The sequence below is a fragment of the Pristiophorus japonicus genome, chromosome 6, assembly GCF_044704955.1.
Source record: "Pristiophorus japonicus isolate sPriJap1 chromosome 6, sPriJap1.hap1, whole genome shotgun sequence".
NCBI classification, from domain to species: domain Eukaryota; kingdom Metazoa; phylum Chordata; class Chondrichthyes; family Pristiophoridae; genus Pristiophorus; species Pristiophorus japonicus.
The window spans coordinates 247,879,406-247,898,402 of NC_091982.1; the positions used below are offsets into that span (position 1 = coordinate 247,879,406).

General features: G+C 42.2%; 1 pseudogene; it reads right to left on the reverse strand.

The window, feature by feature from the left end:
* Positions 1-10,727: 10,727 nt before the first annotated feature.
* On the reverse strand, positions 10,728-10,846 carry LOC139266514 (5S ribosomal RNA; annotated as a pseudogene).
* Positions 10,847-18,997: the final 8,151 nt, after the last annotated feature.

An 18,997-nucleotide genomic window follows, 5' to 3' on the forward strand; every position in this document is an offset into this window, starting at 1 on the left:
TTCCGAATACGCTCATTGATTCTGGAATTCATGGTAAGTTAAAGTTAATAGTACGCAGTGTACTAAAAGCAAATTGACTCAGCTCCAATCACTCTAAATGTACACGCTTTTGAGCAGCGACATTAACAACAATAACGGTTTAAATATATATCGGCAAGCAAATCGCATACAAGGGAGCTGAACTAACCCTTTGCATCGTGTTTGCTCTGGCGAATGTTCAAAGTGAGGATTTATCTCATATCTTCGCGGATGAACGTGAAACATTCCGCCAAGGATGATATCTCCACTTTTACTGACACCTGTTAAGTTAAACTGTCCTTGAAGTTGGCAGCTTGGTTTGTTAGTCGCTGTTACAGCAACTGCGAATATATACCAAAGCAAGAAGTAGTGCATCACGAATCCTTTTAAGGGGTAACTGTTCTTCAATTCTCGCCAGCGCGGAAGCATTCTGCAACTCGGGCAAGGTGTGCACATTTATATGCGCGACGGTTTACAGTGCTCCTGCTGGGTAATAACGCCTTCGATCAAAAGAAAGAATGTAATCAACATGTGTCAACAAAATCCCTTCAGAGAATAATGCGTCAAAATAGATTTTTCCATTATGACTGAGGAAATCTAAATACCACTGAACATGTTTATTGCTTAAACTTTAATTTTAAAAGTTAAAATTGAGCATGTAATTTCCTTAATGAGTTCTCTCCAGGTCTGCGAATAATTAGATCCAGCAAAATACAGCGATGTGCAATGATTTTACCCGCTAACCAATCATACACATCAAAGGTTAATAGGTGAAGACAATTCAGGCCTACATTTACACGCGGAGAACACTCAAAATGCGGAGACGATTATGTTGAACAAAGTTTAACTTATTTGATGGTGTTTCTCTGTAACAGGCAGGTTGACTTACGAGGGAATCCTCATTGGGGTTATATGTTATTTTCAAATCAGCACAGAATTTTAACGGTCTGTCGATTCTAATAAGATAATATATCGGGGAAGGACAGGGCGAGAATTATTTAGATGAGTAATGTCATTTCATTTAGATTCGATCAAAAATTGTAATTACTTACGTGAAACGAGTGTGGAGTGTTTTGTGCCAAACTATTTGCTGCTGGATTATTTGTGTATACTTCTCGCACATGTTGGTTCATTGTCTGTCTGTCGGATGAGAAGTTAAACAGAGGCCCCATCTGGCCTCTCAGGTGGACGTAATAGATCCCCCGACAATATTCGATGATACAGGGGAGATCTTCCCGTTGTCCTGGCCAACATTTAGCCCTCAATCAACAACCAAAAAAACAGGTCATTGGTCATTATCACATCACTGTTTGTGGGAGCTTGCTGTGTGCAATTTGCCGCGTTTCCTACATTACAACACTTCCAAAGTGTAAAGCGCTCTGGGACCTCCTGCGGTGATGAATGGCGCTCCAGAAATGCAAGTCCTTCTTTCTTCATCACTATCAGATGGGAAATTATTTATTCAGAAAAACATTTAATTTGTCTCAGAACTATACTGGTTTCCTGTTTACCCATACCGAATGTTCTTTGAACCCTTAATTCCCAATCTACCAAACTACTTCGGGAGCAAAATCTTTAATACAATAAACATCGCATTTTTAGTCAAAATATCTCAATTCTTGAAAGGCAAACAGATCCAACGATTGAGTCACTTTAGATCTCTTTTACTTTTCTTTCCCTGTGAGGAAGCGAACGTGTTAGCTGCCAAGGTGAATGGATTACATTTGGCAGAGTATGGGAGACCTAGTGAGCTGCACGGCTGTATTAAATTGATCCTTGAAGTCAAGTGAAATGTAACTCAAACAAATCGGTGCAACAGATAATCCAACCATGAAGTCGAGAGTGATCAGTAAAGTGACATGTAGGTATTGGTGAAACAGATTTTGAAATTTGTAGACCCCTCCTCGACCGCACGCCCCCCCCCCCCCCCCCCCACCTCTCCCACCACCCCAGTAATTGATTAAACCAAATATTACTGGGTGGAAGGTGCAGTAGTCAGTTAAAATAAATTATTAAAAATACATTGGACTTCTCTGCATCACCAAGGTGATGGTGACAGAACTCTGCCACCTCCTCCAAACAGCCCTCCACCCTCACACCAGGACGACTTAAACCCCAGATCTCGTTTGCTCACCACATCCTCATCACACCATCCCTGTGTCATGCCATATCATCTGCATAAACATATCACATATTATATTCATTCTAATAACTAATGACCCTTGTGCCTGCCATATTTGAGTAGCTGTCAATGTGTGCAAGGTGTGAGATGTGGGATTGAGTGTTGGTAGGTAGAGGTTGTTGGTGGGTCAGTGCTGGGCGTCTGATGCTTTGGGCAATGTGTGAAGCTTGAGATAGGATTTGTTGAAGCATTCAATTACCCTGACCACCCGACTGAGTTGGATCTGCCATGAGCACACCTGCATCAGTCCTCCAGCTCCTTCTTATTGTTGTGCTTCTCCTTGCTGAAGCAGCTGCACAGCCAGCAATGCTGAGAATGAGGGGCTGCAGCATCAATGAACCTCCCCTTTAAGTACTGGGAAAAGCCTGTGGCAATGATGACTTGCAATTGGACTGCACCCAATATTGGTCCACCTTTTGAGTGTAACACCACTGAGCTAGGCCTTTAATACTTGAATTAGTGCTCCAGTCATTTCATTTAGCACTGAAAATGAATTTTGCATGCAGTCTAAAGCATTAGCGCCTGGCACTAATTCTCAAAATGTTCTAATGATTCAACAAATTCCTGGGCTATAATGAATCTCTACCCCTTTGTCTCTAACCTCTCGAGGACATTCCCTCTTTCTAGCGCCATTACTTTATCCATAATCAAAACTGCTACCCCTCCTCCTTTTTTCGCTTCTCCAACTTTCCTGAATATCTTGTACCACCATTATTAAGCATCCAGTCCTCCCCTTTTTTGAGCTGGTCTCATATTCCCAAGTGCTGCTTTGCACCTGCAGCTCAACGTGCAATTGTAAATATGCACTCTGAACCTACCTTAGTCCTCTTTTCATTTTCTATCATACCAACTAGTTATGAGAACATAAGAACATTAGAAATAGGAGCAGTACTAGGCCATTTGGCCCCTAGAGCCTGCTCCACCATTCAATAAGAACATGGCTGATCTACCTCAATTCCACTTTCCTGCATAGTCCCCATATCCGTTGTTTCCCTTAATATCCAAAAATCTATCGATCCCTGTCTTGAATATACTCAAAGACTGAACCTCCACAGCCCTCTGGGGTAGAGAATTCCAAAGATTCACCACCTTCTGCGTGAAGAAGTTTCTCCTCATCTCAGTCCCCTTATTGTGAAACTGTGACCCCTGGTTCTAGACTCCCCAGCCAGGGGGAAACCTCCTGCCTGCATCTACCCTGTGAAGGACTGTAAGAATGTTGTATGTTTCAATGAGATCACCTCTCATTCTTCTAAACTATGTGGAATATAGGCCTAGCCTACTCAATCTCTCCTCATCGGACAATCCCCCGTCCCAGGAATCAGTCTGGTGAACTTTCGTTGTACTCCCTCTATGGCAAGTATATCCTTATATAAGGAGACCAAAATTGTACACAAAACTCCAGCTGTGCTCTCACCAGGGCCCTATATAATTGCAGTAGGACGTCTTCTGTCTTATACTCAAATCCTCCTTGTAATAAAGGCCAACATACCATTTGCTTTCTTAATTGCTTGCTGTACCTGCATGTTAGCGAGTTGCAGAAATCCAGGAAGATGTCATAAACTGTTACTTTCCTCTAAAATTATCTCCTTACCAACCCTGACCCGAATAGACATCTTCTCCTCTGTGCATTTATCAACTGCTCTTGTTCTTCTCATGTCTCTCGGGTCTATTCTGACCAGCAGCCATTATCTTTTTGTTGATCTTGTTGCCATACCCCCCACCCCTCTTCGCTCGGTCTATCCTATTTCCAAGTCCCACTCCACTGAGCTGCGCCCCACGCATTGCTACTTGCTGTGCTGCCCTCTTTTGCTGTTTGATCAGCTCCTTATGATGCACTGCTCAGTTCTCACAAATAATTGACCCCCAGTTTGTTCCCTCCATTTTGCTCTCATGTAAAAGTCAGAATAGCGGAGAAAAAAGTCCCATCCTAGCAAAAGGCAAAGTAAATGAGAAAATTAGCCGTTATATCACCATGCAGTGACTTTTAATGGCAATGTAAATAAATTACATTTTTGATGGGCTTCTCACTGTGTTTGGTCCATTGGAAAATACAGTGCTCCTGGAATTTTGACATGTTTGCTTTCCAGGTCATGGAATGCGGTTCCTTGGTACCAGACCAATTTAATTACTTTTGCCTCAGTTAGTGCAAAAAGCAAAACCCCAGCAGCTTAAAACTGCCATCACTTCCTGCACTAATTCTGCATAGACTAGATAATACCTGAGGACATGGGTAACAAATGAGTTGAATTGTTTAATGAGGTATCCAATAATTCTGTGGTGGACCACAAATAGTGAAGGTAAAGGTGGAGTGCTGCAGACAGTTCAGGGAGGCATGTAAGAGCAATAGCACAACAATAGCAGTGAAGGTAATGCTTCCGTTGCCTAGAGCCTTGGTCAGACCACAGATGGAGCACTGCGTTCGGTTTTGGGCACCCAACTCAGGAATGACATATTCACCTTAGACAGGCTACAGCGCAGTTTCACTGGAATGAGACCAGGGTTTAGCGGGTTAAATTATGAGTACCAGTTGTATAATCTTGTCTTGTATTCTCTTGAGAATAGAAGATTGAGGGGCAATCTGATACAGCTATTTAATAGGTTAAAAAGATTTGATAGGATTAGTTAAGTGTATCAAGGGTTATGGAGCAAAGACTAGAAAATTGAGTTGAACTGCCCATCAGCCATAGCCTAATTGAATGGTGGAGCAGTCCAAATGGCTGAATAGCCAATCCTGTTCCTAATAAGAACATAAGGAATAGGAGCAGGTGCAGGCCAAATGGCTGCTTGAGCCTGCTCCGCCATTTAATACAATCATGGCTGATCCGATCATGGACTCACTTCCCTGCCCGTTCTCCAAAATCCTGTATTCCCTTATCGTTTAAGAAATTGTCTATTTCTGTCTTAAATTTAGTCAATTATCCCATGTTGCTTAAATAGGCCAATACTAGAATTCCCAAGATAGAGCGGAATACATGAAATGCGTGTCGTCAAAGTGGAGCACACTTTTTAAGAATACATCCAGGATTGCTGCCTGGATCAGTATGTTTCTAGTCCAAGAAAGAAAACAACAATCCTTTATTATTTTCACAGAAATAAAGTGGGATAAGTAAATGCCGAGAGAAGAATAGTAAGTGCAAATTAGTGATCAAACATAGTGTGATTCAATGAAAGCACAGAAAAGGGCAATGAACAGTCAGATTTAAGAGTGATGGTCTGGTAAATGGCCATGTTGAGTGAGATAAAAGGGGATCTGGCCCGAATTAATTGGGAAGAAGGATTAGCAAACAGCTTGACAGATCAGCACTCCAAAATCATCAGATAAGAAATGTATAAAGAACAAAATAAATATATTCTATCAGTAGAATAGAAGTGCATCAAAGTATATAGCTCAAGGCATGAATAGGGAGATTAAAACTAAACTGAAACTTAAAAGGACATATGATGCCTGTATGGATGAGGAAAAGGACTGCAGGGAAAATATGCAAACTGACCACAGCAGCATGGTACAAGGGGCCATTCAAGTGGGGGGGAGTAAAAAGGAATGTAGTAGTGGTAGGCGACAGTATAGTTAATGGGATAGATACTGGCTCTGCAAATTAAAAAGTTGAACATCAATGATAATCTCTGGATTGTTACCTGAGCCATGCGCAAATAGGGCAAACAGTTTAGAGATTTAAATGTGTGGCTCAAAGAGTGGTGAGGGAGGAAGGGGTTTCAGTTCATGGGGCACTGGCACCTGTATTGGGAAAGAGGGAGCTGTTCCTTTGGGACAGACTCCACTTAAACCTGGCTGAGACGAGTGTCCTGGTGAACTGAATAACTCAGGCAGAGCTTTAAACTAATGAAGGAGGGTGGGGGTGGAAGGTTTCAGGAAAGAATAAATTTAAAAGCAGCAAGAGAAATGTCAAGGCTCTAGAGCAGAGTAGAGTTTTGGGTAAAAGTAAGCAGAGTGGGTCAGGAAGGGAAAGAGAATGTAACAAAGGTAATAGGGCATCAGTGACAAAGGTGACATCAGGGTAGAATAGAAATATGTCAAAGCTAAAGGCACTATATCTGAATGCACAAAGCATTCACAACAAAACAGATGAAGTTATAGCGTAGATAGAAATTAAAAGGTTTGATCAAATCGCGATTACGGGGACGTGGTTGCAAAATGTCCAAGGTTGGGAACTAAATATTCCAGGATACTTAAGGTTGAGAAGAGATAGGCCATATGGAAAAGGAGGAGGGGTAGCTGTGATAATAAAGGATGGGATAAAGACAGTAGAGAGAAAGGATCTTAGCTCTGAAAATCAAGAAGTAGAATCAGTTTGGGTGGAGCTAAGCAAGAGCAAGGGGCAGAAAACATTGGTGGGAGTTATTTGTAAGCCACCAAAGAGTCGTTGTTATGCAGGGCAGAGTATAAATCAGGAAATTAGAAATGCATATAATCATGCGGAGTTTAATCTACATATAGACTGGGCAAACCAAATTTGCAGTAATAGTGTAGAGGACAAGTTAATGAAATGTATACAAGTTAGTTTTCTAGATCAGAATGTGGAGGAACCAACTATGGATCAGGCTATTTTAGATCTAGTATTGTGCAATGAGAAAAGGTTAATTAATAAGCTTGTAGTAAAGGGGCCTTTAGGGCAGAGTGACCATTAAATGATAGAATTTTACATTGAGATTGAAAGTGATTTAGTTAAATTTGAAAATGGGGTCTTAAATCTAAAGCAAACTATGTAGCTATGAGGTGTGAGTTGGCTAAACTAGATTGGGAACTACATTAAAGGGTACGATGGTAGAATAGCAATGGATAGCATTTAAAAGAATTAATACATCATTTATAACAAATATACATTCCTTTAAGGCAAAAAGCCCACACACAATGTGGTCCAACCAAGGTTAACAAGAGAAGTTTAAAATAGTATTAGATCAAAGGAAGAGGCTTATAATGTTGTCAAAAAGAGTGGTAAGCCTAAGGATTGGGAGGATTTTAGAAATCAGCAAAGAAGAACAATGAAATTGATAAAGAAAGAAAAAATAGAATATGAAAATAAACTAGCGAGAGACATAAAAACAGACTGTAAAAGCATCTATAGGTAAGCATAAAGGAAAAGATTAATGAAAGTAAATGTGGGTCACCTACAGGCTGAGACAGGAGAAGTTATAACGGGAAAGAAGAAATTGCAGAGAAATTAAACAAATGCTTTGTGTCTGTCATAGAAACATAGAAAAGAGGTGCAGGAGTAGGCCATTCGGCCCTTCGAGACTGCACCACCATTCAATAAGATCATGGCTGATCATTCACCTCAGTACCCCTTTCCTGCTTTCTCTCCATACCCCTTGATCCCTTTAGCTGTAAGGGCCATATCTAATCCCTCTTGAATATATCCAATGAACTGGCATCAACAACTCTCTGTGGTAGGGAATTCCACAGGTTAACATCTCTCTGAGTGAAGAAGTTTCTCCTCATCTCAGTCCTAAATGGCTTACCCCTTATCCTTAGACTGTGTCCTCTGCTTCTGGACTTTTCCAACATCGGGAACATTCTTCCTGCAATTAACCTGTCCAGTCCCGTCAGAATTTTATATATTTCTATGAGATCCCCTCTCATCCTTCTAAACTCCAATGAATACAGGCCCAGTTGATCCAGTCTCTCCTCATATGTCAGTCCTGCCATCCCGGGAATCAGTCTGGTGAACCTTCGCTGCACTCCCTCAATAGCAAGAACGTGCTTCCTCAGATTAGGAGACCAAAACTAAACAAAATATTCCAGATGAGGCCTCACCAAGGCCCTATACAACTGCAGTAAGACGTCCCTGCTCCTATACTCAAATCTCCTAGCTATGAAGGCCAACATACCATTTGCCTTCTTCACCGCCTGCTGTACCTGCATGCCAACTTTCAATGACTGATGTACCATGACTGAGGTCTCGTTGTACCTCCCCTTTTCCTAATCTGCCACCATTCAGATAATATTCTGCCTTCGTGTTTTTTCCCCCAAAGTGGATAACCTCACATTTATCCACATTATACTGCATCTGCCATGCATTTGCCCACTCACCTAACATGTCCAAGTCACCCTGCAGCCTCTTAGCTTCCTCCTCACAGCTCACACCGCCACCCAGTTTAGTGTCATCTGCAAACGTGGAGATATTACACTCAATTCCTTCATCTAAATCATTAATGTATATTGTAAATAGCTGGGTCCCAGCACTGAGCCCTGCGGCACCACACTAGTCACTGCCTGCCATTCTGAAAAGGACCCGTTTATACCGACTCTCTGCTTCCTGTCTGCCAACCAGTTCTCTATCCACATCAGTACATGACCCCCAATACCATGTGCTTTAATTTTGCACACTAATCTCTTGTGTGGGATCTTGTCAAAAGCCTTTTGAAAGTCCAGATACACCACATCCACTGGTTCTCCCTTGTCCACTCTACTAGTTACGTCCTCAAAAAATTCCAGAAGATTTGTCAAGCATGATTTCTCTTTCATAAATCCATGCTGACTTGGATCGATCCTGAAACTGCTTTCCAAATGCGCTGCTATTTCATCTTTAATAATTGATTCCAACATTTTCCCCACTATTGTTGACAGGCTAATTACCCGTTTTCTCTCTCCCGACATTTTAAAAAAGTGGTGTTACATTAGCTATCCTCCAGTCCATAGGAACTGATCCAGAGTTGATAGACTGTTGGAGAATGATCACCAATGCATCCACTATTTCTAGGGCCACTTCCTTAAGTACTCTGGGATGCAGACTATCAGGCTCCGGCGATTTATCGGCCTTCAATCCCATCAATTTCCCTAACACAATTTCCTGATTAATAAGGATTTCCTTCAGTTCCTCCTCCTCACTAGACCCTCGGTCCCCTAGTATTTCTGGAATGTTATTTATGTCTTCCTTTGTGAAGACAGAACCAAAGTATTTGTTCAACTGGTCTGCCATTTCTTTGTTCTCCATTATAAATTGACCTGAATCTGACTGCAAGGGACCTATGTTTGTCTTCACTAATCTTTTTCTCTTCACATATGTTCACTCATGCTCTATTATTCCCCTCCTAATTAAACCCTTTGTCCTCCTCTGCTGAATTCTAAATTTCTCCAACTCCTGAGGTTTGCTGCTTTTTCTGGCCAATATATATGCCTCTTCCTTGGATTTAACACTATCCTTAATTTCCCTTGTTAGCCACGGTTGAGCCACCTTCCCCATTTTATTTTTACTCCATACAGGGATGTACAATTGTTGAAGTTCATCCATGTGATCTTTAAATGTTTGACATTGCCTATCCACCGTCAACCCTTTAAGTATCATTTGCTAATCTATTCTAGCCAATTCATGTCTCATACCATCAAAGTTACCTTTCCTTAAGTTCAGGACCCTAGTCTCTGATTTAACTGTGTCACTCTCCATCTTAATAAAGAATTCTACCATATTATGATTCACTCTTCCCCAAGGAGCCTCGCACAACAAGATTTCTAATTATCCTTTCTCATTACACATCACCCAGCCCTCTAGTTGGTTCCTCGACATATTGGTCTAGAAAACCATCCCTAATACACTCCAAGAAATCCTCCTCCAACCTATTGCTACCAGTTTGGTTAGCCCAATCTATATGTAGATTAAAGTCACCCATGATAATTGCTGTAACTTCACAGAAGAAGACGCAAAATAACTTGTCAAAAATAGCGGAGAATCAAGGGTCCAGTGAGAATGAGTAACGGGAAGAAATTAGTATTAGTAAAAAAAATGGTACTGTAGAAATTAATGGAACTGAAAGCCGATAAATCCCCCAAGGCCTGATGGCCCAAATCCTAAGGTTTTCAAAGAGATGGCTATAGATAGAGTGGATGCATTGGTTGTCGTCTTTCAAAATTCCATAGATTCTAGAACGGTTCCCGCAGATTAGAAGGTAACAAATGTAACCCCATTTTTTAAGATGTCATTAAACAAAAGTAGGCCTCATGGGATTGGGGGTAAAATACTAACATGGATTGATGATTATCGGACAGAAATATAGAGTGTAGGAATAAACGGCTAATTTTTGTATTGGCAGGCTGTAACTAATGGAGTACCGCAAGGATCAGTGCTTGGACCCCAGCTATGCACAATCTAAATCAATGATTTGGATGAGGGGACCAAATATATCAAAGCTTGCTGATGACACAAAGCTAGGTAATTTAAGTTGCAAAGAGGCTTCAAGGGGATACAGACAGGCTAAGTGACTGGGCAAAAACATGGCAAATGGAATATAATATGGAGAAATGTGAAGTTATCCACTTTGGTAGGATAAATAGAAATGCAGATTATTTTTTAAATGGTGTGAGATTGGGAAATATTGGTGTTCAGAGGGACCTGAGTGAGCTTCTACATGAAACTCTTTTAGGAATGAACTCTTGTCATGGCTGGGATGAGTTTCAGTGCAAGTGTTGGTTGCACCCACATTAAAGATTGCAGTTAGCAGAGGATGGTTTCGATCCATCGATCTCTAGGTTATGGGCCCAGCAGGCTTCCGCTGCGCCACTCTGCTGCTGGTAAGCCTACTGCACCTGGTATTCCCAGGCAGTCTCCCATCCAAGTACTAACCAGGCCTGACTCTGCTTGGCTTCCGAGATCAGACGAGATCGGGCATTTTCAGACTAGTGTGGCCGTAGGACCTCTAATTGACCTTCATCACCACAAGGATTCACTTGTGGTGAATAGTGCTTATGGTCACTGAGGAGCACAGAATGATTAGTTGTGCAACATGAAACACTGAAAGCTAACATGCAGGTACAGCAAGCAATTAAGAAAGGAAATGGTCTGTTGGCCTTTATTACAAGTGGATTTGAATATAACAGTAAAGACGTCTTACTGCAATTATATACGGCCCTGGTGAGACCGCACCTGGAGTATGTGTACAATTTTGGTCTCCTTACCTAAGGAAGGATATAATTTCTATAGAGGGAGTGCAACGAAAATTCAGCAGACCGATTCCTGGGATGGAGGACTTGTCCTAGAAGGAGAAATTGAGTAGACTAGGCCTATATTCTCTAGAGTTTAGAAGAATGAGAGGTGATCTCATTGAAACAAACAAAATTCTTACAGGGCTTGACAGGGTACATGCAGATCAGATGTTTTCCCTGGCTGGGGAGTCTAGAACCAGGGGTCACAGTCTCAGAATAAGGGGTCCGCCATGTAGGTCTGAGATGAAGAGACATTTCTTCACTCAGAGCTGGGTGCATCTTTGGAATTCTCTACACCAGAGGGCTGTAGAGGCTCAGTCTTTGAGTATAGATTTTTGGATTTTAAGGGAATCAAGGGATATGGGGATAGTGTAGGCAAGTGGAGTTGAGGTAGAAGATCAGCCATGATCTCATTGAATGGCGGAGCAGGCTCAAGGGGCCAAATGGCTTACTCCTGCTCCTATTTCTTATGATCTTATGTTCATTCGACCCAACAACTCCATTCCTGGATTTCTTCTCCACCATTCTTCATCTAACCCCATCACATATCCTTCAGCTCCTTCCTCACTCACGTCTTTTTCTAGTTTCCCCTTAAATGCATCTATGCTAATCTCCTGAACTACTCCTTTTTGTAGCGAGTTTAACATTCTATACAGTCTCTGGGTACAAAAGTTTCTCCTTGATTCCCATTGGATTTATTCATGACTATCGCATATTTATGGCCTCTATATTTGGTCTTCCTCGTAAGTAGAAACATATTCTCTATATCTATCCTATCCAACACTTTCATAATTTTAACGACCTTGCTTGGGTCGTGCCTCAGTCTTCAGTCTCTAGAGAAAGGAGTCCAGCCTGTACAATGTTTTCTGATAGGTATAACCTCTCAGTTTGAATGTTATTGAATCTGCTTTCAGTACAATTTCAAGTAGTGTACTACAAATCACAACAGTTCACTGTGGTATATTTTCCTCAGGCCACCTCTGGATCTTTTGCCAATCACCTTAAATCTGTGTCCTCTTCTGCCAGAAGAGTTTATCCCTATTTACTCTACCAAAACCATTCATGAATTTAAACACCTCTATGAAAACTCCCCTTAACCTGCACTGCTCTAAGGTGAACCCCAGTTTCTTTAGTCTCACCACGTAACTAAAGTCTTTCATCCCTGGTATTATTCCACTTTATCTTCTCTACATGCTCTTTAAGGCCTTGACATCCTTCTGAATGTGTGACGCCCAGATTTGGCCAAAATTAGCAATCTTGTTGTGCAAGGTCCCTTGGGGAAGAGTGACCATAATATGGTAAAATTCTTTATTAAGTTGGAGAGTGACACAGTTAATTCGGAAACTAGGGTCCTGAACTTAAGGAAAGGTAACTTCAACAGTATGAGGCATGAATTGGCTTGAATAGACTGGCAAAGGACACTCAAAGGGTTGACAGTGGATAAGCAATGGCAAACATTTAAAGATCACATGGATGAACTTCAGCAATTGTACATCCCTGTCTGGAGTAAAAATAAAACGGGGAAGGTGGCTCAACCGTGGCTAACAAGGGAAATTAAGGATAGTGTTAAAACTAAGGAAGAGGCATATAAATTGGCTAGAAAAAGCAATAAACCTGAGGACTGGGGGAAATTTAGAATTCAACAGAGGAGGACTAAGGGTTTAATTAAGAGGGGGAAAATAGAGTACGAGAGGAAGCTTGCAGGAAACATAAAAACTGACTGCAAAAGCTTCTATAAATATGTGAAGAGAAAAAGATTAGTGAAGACAAATGTAGGTCCCTTGCAGTCAGATTCAGGTGAATTTATAATGGGGAACAAAGAAATGGCAGACCAGTTGAACAAATACTTTGGTTCTGTCTTCACGAAATAAGACACAAATAACCTTCCGGATGTACATGGGGACAGTGGGTCTAGTGAGAAGGAGGAATTGAAGGATATCCTTATTAGGCAGGAAATTGTGTTAGGGAAATTAATGGGATTGAAGGCTGATAAATCCCCGGGGCCTGATAGTCTGCATCTCAGAGTATTTAAGGAAGTGGCCCTAGAAATAGTGGATGCATTGGTGATCATTTTTCAACAGTCTATCAACTCTGGATCAGTTCCCATGGACTTGAGAGTAGCTAATGTAACACCACTTTTTAAAAAAGGAGAGAGAAAACGGGTAATTATAGACTGGTTAGCCTGACATCTGTAGTGGGGAAAAGGTTGGAATCAAACATTAAGGATGAAAGAGCAGCGCATTTGGAAAGCAGTGACAGGATCGGTCCAAGTCAGCATGGATTTATGAAAGGGAAATTATGCTTGACAAATCTTCTGGAATTTTTTGAGGATGTAAATAGTAGAGTGGACAAGGGAGAACCAGTGTATGTGGTGTATTTGGACTTTCAAAAGGCTTTTGACAAGGTCCCACACAAGAAATTGGTGTGCAAAATTAAAGCACATGGTATTGGGGGTAATGTACTGACATGGATAGAGAACTGGTTGGCAGGCAGGAAGCAGAGAGTCGGGATAAAAGGTCCTTTTCAGAATGACAGGCAGTGACTAGTGGAGTGCCGCAGGGCTCAGTGTTGGGACCCCAGCTCTTTACAATATACATTAATGAATTAGATGAAGGAATTGAGTGTAATATCTCCAAGTTTGCAGATGACATGAAACTGGGTGGCAGTGTGAGCTGTGAGGAGGACGCTAAGAGACTGCAGGGTGACTTGGACAGGTTAGGTGAGTGGGCAAATGCATGGCAGATGCAGTATAATGTGGATAAATATCCATTTATGGGGAAAAAACACGAAGGCACAATATTATCTGAATGGCGGCAGATTAGGAAAAGGGGAGGTGCAACAAGACCTGGGGGTCATGGTTCATCAGTCATTGAAAGTTGGCATGCAGGTACAGCAGGCGGTGAAGAAGGCAAATGGTATGTTGGCTTTCATAGCTAGGGGATTTGATTATAGGAGCAAGGAGATCATACTGCAGTTGTACAGGGCCTTGATGAGGTCTCACCTGGAATATTGTGTTCAGTTTTGGTCTCCTAATCTGAGGAAGAACATTCTTGCTATTGAGGGAGTGCAGTGAAGGTTCATCAGACTGATGCCAGGGATGGCTGGACTGGCATATGAGGAGAGACTGGATCAACTGGGCCTTTATTCACTGGAGTTTAGAAGGATAAGAGGGGATCTCATAGAAACGTATAAGATTCTGACGGGACTGGACAGGTTAAATGCAGGAAGAATGTTCCGATGTTGGGGAAGTCCAGAACCAGGGGACATAGTGTTAGGATAAGGGATAGGCCAATTAGGACTGAGATGAGGAGAAACTTCTTCACTCAGAGAGTTGTTAACCTGTGGAATTCCCTGCCGCAGAGAGTTGTTGATGCCAGTTCATTGGATATTCAAGAGAGAGTTACATGTGGCCCTTACGGCTAAAGAGATCAAGGGGTATGGCGAGAAAGCAGCAAAGGGGTACTGAGGGAATGATCAGCCATGATCTTATTGAATGGCGGTGCAGGCTCGAAGGGCCGAATGGCCTAATCCTGCACCTATTTTCTATGTTTCTATGTTTCTATACTCCAGCTGGGGCCTAACCAGCCTTTCACAAATGTTTTGCATAACTTCCTTGCTTTTTTATGCTATGGCTCTATATATAAAGCCAAGGATCCGGTATGCCATTTTAACAGTCTACTCAACTTGCCATGCCACCTTCAAAGTACTTACACCCTCAGGTCCCTCGGTTTCTACACGTCCTTTAAAATTATACCATTTATTTATATCACTGATAGATGTTCATACTCTCCTTTTGTTACAATCCATATCACATTAAATGCCAACTTTGCACAACCATTTCCCACAAGTTCTCTATTATGTCAGCTGTGTGTACCCAAACTCTCACTTGCTGATTCAGCAATGCTCTATTCGAGGATGGTCATAACGTCATGAACAACATTCTCTGTGACTGTGACCGTAATTCGTTATATCGCCTCCTTCTCGATCCCTCTGGACGGTCCAACATTGTCGACAACACCATCCTTCTCCAGCACTTCTGTGTTGCCCAGCCTGGTTGGACTGCCATCGCTTGTTTCCATTTTATCTATTCAATAGTAGCCAAAATATCTTTATCAATGTCTTCTCTTCCCACTGCATACCATCACTGTGGAAGGTCTCCTAGGACATTTCACAGTAGTAATTGGAGACTCGATAGCCAGTGAGACATACAGGCAGTTCTGCTACTGCTGACATGAATCCTATATGGTATGTTGCCTCCCTGGTGCCAAGGTAAGAAACATCATGGAAAGGGTGCAGAGCATTCTGCCGGGAGGAGTGGAGAGCCAGAAGTCGGGGTCCATGTCAGAACTAACAAAATAGGAAGGAAGAAGGTTGAGGTCCAGTGAGAGCACTTTAGGAGCTAGGGAAGAAGTTAAAAAGCAAGACCTCAAAGATAGTAATCTTTGGATTACTCCCAGTGCCATGGGATAAAGAGTGCAGAAATAGGAGGGTAAGGCAGATTAATACATCGCTCGGGGCATGATTCAGGAGGAAGTGCTTCAGATTCCTGGACATTGGGACTAGTTCTCTAACAGGAGGGACCTGTTCAAGATGGATGGGCTGTACCTGAACAGGGCTGGGTCCAATATCCTCACCGGCAGCTTAACTAGTGCAGTGGGGAAGGGTTTAAACTAATCCGGCTGGCAGTTGTGCACCAAAATGTTGTATTAAAAAGTAAAATCAAGGCTCACAGAGGACTGGGAGGGACAGTTAGAGTTAAAGAAAATAATGCTTAACTAGGTGGTATCATAGAAAATACAAAGAGGATTAAATTAGATTTGGAGTGAAGGTTTGTAATTGCATGAAGTGTGGTTAATAAGGTTGGTGAGCTGCAGGCATAAATTGGCACTTGTGAATAATGATAACTGAGACATGCCTCAGAAAAGGGGAGGACTGGATGCTTAATATTCGAAGTACAAGCTATTCAAGAAAGACCAGGGAAGGGGGAAAAGGAGGAAGGTAGCAGTTTTTATTAGGGAAATTATAGTGCTAGAAGGAGAGCATGTCTTTGAGAGATCAAAGAGACAATCTATTAGGTTGGAGTTAATAAATATTAGATAAGTTATTATATATGCCACCAAATAGTGGGAAGCAGATTGAGGATCAGATTTTCAGGGAAATAAATGAAATGTGCATAAACACTAGAGTGTTGATATTGGAAGAATTTAACTACCCCAGTGTTGAATGGGACAGTGATTGTGTTAACGACATAGAAATGGAGGACTTGCTGAAGTGTTTTTAGGAGAACCTTCTTGATCAGTATGTTTTGTGGCCAATGAGGAAGGAGGCATTGCTGGCTCTGGGGAATGAAGTGGGTCAAGTGGAGCATGTCTTAGTGGGGGCACACCTCAGGAATAATGATAATAGTATCATAAAGTTTAGATTAGTTATGGAGAAGGACATGGAGCAATCTCGAATTTAAAAAAATCTTAACTGGCAGGGGGCTAATTTCAGCGAATTCAGCAGGGATCTGGCCCGGGTAAATTGGAGTAAAGGCTGGCAGGCAGAAATATAAGGGAACAATGGGCGGCCTTTAAGGAGGAGATAGTTCAGGTACAATATAGGTACATTTCCACAAAGGGAAAGCGGGGGAAACCAAAGGCAAAGCACCCTGGCTGATGAAAGCATCAGTGAGTAGTATGAAGCAGAAAAGTGGGGCGTATAGCAGATGTCAACTTGCTAAGATAAGGGAGAATCACGCTAAATATCAACAGTATGGAGTAGAAGTTAAAAAGGAAATATGAGAACAGATTGACAGAAGACATAAAAAGGAATCCAAAGGTCTTCAATATGCATATTAACAGTAAAACGATTATCAGAGGAGTGGTGGGATTGATTTGGGACCAAAACTGAGAACTATTGGAGGAGGAGGAGGTACTAACTGAGTACTTTACATCAGTGTTTACCAAGGAAGAGGACTTTTCCCAAAGCTACGGTAAATGAGAAAGTTGTCGGGATGTAGGATGAGATAAAAATAGATAATGAGGATGTACTAGTAGGTCTGGCTCTACTTAAAGTAAATAATTCACCGGAGCTGGATAGAATATATCCTAGGATGCTGAGGGAAGTAAAGGTACAAATTGTTGAGGTTCTGGCCAGAATATTACAGTCCTCCTTAGCTCCAGGAGTGGTGCCGAAGGACGAGGGAATTGCAAATGTTACAACTTTATTCAAAAAAGTTTAGCAAAATTAAACTGACAATTGCAGATGAGTCAGTTTAGTATTGGTGGCGAGGAAGCTTTTAGAAACAATAATCCGGGAGAAAATTAAAAGCCACTTGGACAAACATGGCTAATTATGGAGCAACATCAGGATTTGTTATGGGCAATAAAACAGAAACTGCTGGAAATACTCAGCAGGATATGCAGCATCTGAGTTACCATGGATAGACTGGAGAAGCTAGGATTGTTCTCCTTAGAGCAGAGAAGATTAAGAGTAGGTTTGATAGATGTGTTTAAAAGCATGAAGTATTTAGATAGAGTAAATAAGGAGAAACTGTTTCCAATGGCTGAAGGGTTGATAACCAGAGGGCACAGATTTGGGGTAAATGGGAGTCAAAAGAACCAGAGGCGACATGAGAAAAAACGTGAGGAAAAACGGAGGAAGCAGCGGACCTGGGTGAGACCAGTGCGGGAGCAACTCAACAGAGGCAGAATTCAAAAGAGTGACACCAGAGTAGAAAAAGTGATGTTGGCACAAGGGGAATGAGCTGATTGGTGAGTAGCTGGTGAGTGTTTTTTGTTAAGGTTATTTCTGCTGGGTTAGTTCTTAGTCTATTAAATAGATGCATTGGAAGGGCAGCTCAGTCCCATGGCGTGCACATCCTATGCCATGTGGGAAGCCATGGATGCTTCACTTAGCCTGGATGACCACATGTGCACAAGTCTGGGGAGAGCAGCCAGAGCCAAGTCCACAGCACCACGGGTGGCTCAGCTGCACAAGGGGGCAGGAAGAAGAATGGAACAGCAATAGTGGTAGGGGATTCGATAGTCAAGGGAGCAGACAGGCGTTTCTGTGGCTGCAGACATGATTCCAGGATGGTATGTTGCCTCCCTGGTGCCACGGTCAAGGATCTCACTGTGCGGCTGCAAGACATTCTGGGGGGAGAGGGTGAACAGCCAGAAGTCGTGGTCCATATCGATACCAATAATATAGGAGGAAAGAGGGATGAGGTCCTGCAGGCAAAGTTTAGGGAGCTAGGAGAGAGATTAAAAAGCAGGACCTCAAAGGTAGTAATCTCTGGGTTACTGCTGGTGCCGCGAGCATGTGAGTACAGAAATAGGAGGATCGAGCAGATGAATGCATGGTTGGAGAGATGGTGTAGGCGAGAAGGCTTTAGATTCCTGAGGCATTGCGACTGTTTCTGAGGGAGGTGGGACCTGTACAAGTCGGACGGGTTGCGCCGCAACGGAACCCGGAACACTATCTTTGCGGGAGGGTTTGCTAGTGCTGTTGGGGAGGTTTTAAACTAGCTTGGCAGGGGGATGGGAACCAGAAAATAGATTCAGTGGGGAGAGAACCAAAGCTGGAATTGGGCAGCAGAAAAATAGAAAGTGAATTTGGAAGACAGTGGAAACCAAGGCAGGAAAATAGGCAACAAGGGAGTTTGGCATCACTAAATTGTATATAATTCAATGAAAGTAGTTTAGGGAATGAGGCAGATGAGCTGAGAGCACAGATGGACACTTGGGAGTACAATATTATAGCTATTACTGAGACATGGCTAAAAGAAGGGCCGGTATGGCAGCTCAACATTCCTGGTTACAGGGTTTCCAGACGGGATAGAGAGGGGAAAGTAAATGAGTGGGGTTCGCAGTATTAAT